A 1,266-nucleotide genomic window follows, 5' to 3' on the forward strand; every position below is an offset into this window, starting at 1 on the left:
AAAAAAAAAATATAACCACAAGCTACACCTAAAAGCAAACAAGAATGCACCAAAAATCATCCAAGAGACTAAACTACCATCAAACCTACACAATCGGAAAGCCATGCTCTGGCTTGGGGGAATGTTAGAGTAGAAAAGCATTTTATGTAGAAAGTGATCTATATTTGATGAATGACACTCATCAATTGGAAGTCTCCTAAAACTTTACTTATTTATTTATTTTATATATGAAGGCTCTCTAGTGAATACAACACAAAAAATTCTTCTCCTCTAACATCGCTATTGTAACCAAACACGAGTCTTCTCATTCATGTGCTATGTTCAAAAAGCCAATTAGTATTTAAGTGAAAATGTTGTCATTAATATTTAGGCAATATAACAGTAGTTTTTCATGCATGGCAAGCCAAGCTATTTTCAAGGCTCGCTATCCAACGATTGATTTATGAAAATGAAAGCCCAACCAACCCTATTAGTCAAGTGAGTGCATATTCAGCATTCTAATTCAAATACCAGAATTGGAAAATAAAACAACGAGTTCGAGACATAATTTGAAATTTGGAACCAATAAAGAAAAAAGAAAATTAGCATTGCTTCATACAGGATTTTTAGTGAGACTCCCATTAGCCTCACTGAATTTAGTTTCTTTGATCCATCCATGAGGCAAGCCATCTGGAGAGTACTCAATGTGAGCTATTACCTAGCAAAAAACTTACCTTCAAAATGTTTCATCTCACATAGAATGATGACAAGTAATAAAAAAAGTTGACGAGAAGTGCAAACTTTGTCAGTGGAGTTTCTGTCGAGGTGCTTTTTCTCATCAGATGTCCGTTCATGAAATTTCCTAGAAGAAAGAAAGCGTAATACTTCAACCTTTGAATAGAATCTGCCCCCTGACATTGGTTCAAAATAGCACTACAAAACCAAGTTGGAGATGTCAATGGAATGAAGATATAGCTTTGTTTAGAAAAAAAACAGTGCATCACTAAGAACATGCATTATAAAATTTGTTGAGAAATTCAGTTAACACTATTTTATATCTTAGAATCATTATTCTCGAGCAACATGTAGAAATACTTTTCATATGCAAAATATAAAAAGAGAGTATGGAAGCCATTGATGCGTACGAAGGAAGTTGTTGATGTGTGACATGAAAGCATTCATGACATTAATTTTAATTCACATTTAATAAACATTTAGTTCACATTTAAATTTATAATTTTAATATAAATAATGACAATTTTATGTTATATATTTAGGTATAATTTA

The 1,266-nt window shown here is 32.0% G+C and overlaps 1 long non-coding RNA gene across 1 annotated transcript; it reads right to left on the reverse strand.

Moving 5' to 3' along the window:
• Window positions 1–608: 608 nt before the first annotated feature.
• Window positions 609–943, reverse strand: LOC114578819. The gene is made up of 2 exons (XR_003699759.1): window positions 781–943; window positions 609–697 (listed from the first exon to the last, which is right to left on the reverse strand). It is a non-coding gene; the product is annotated as an uncharacterized LOC114578819 (long non-coding RNA).
• Between the last annotated feature and the right edge of the window lie 323 nt (window positions 944–1,266).

This window comes from Dendrobium catenatum, unplaced genomic scaffold (assembly GCF_001605985.2).
Source record: "Dendrobium catenatum unplaced genomic scaffold, ASM160598v2 original_scaffold_168976, whole genome shotgun sequence".
NCBI lineage: Eukaryota > Viridiplantae > Streptophyta > Magnoliopsida > Asparagales > Orchidaceae > Dendrobium > Dendrobium catenatum.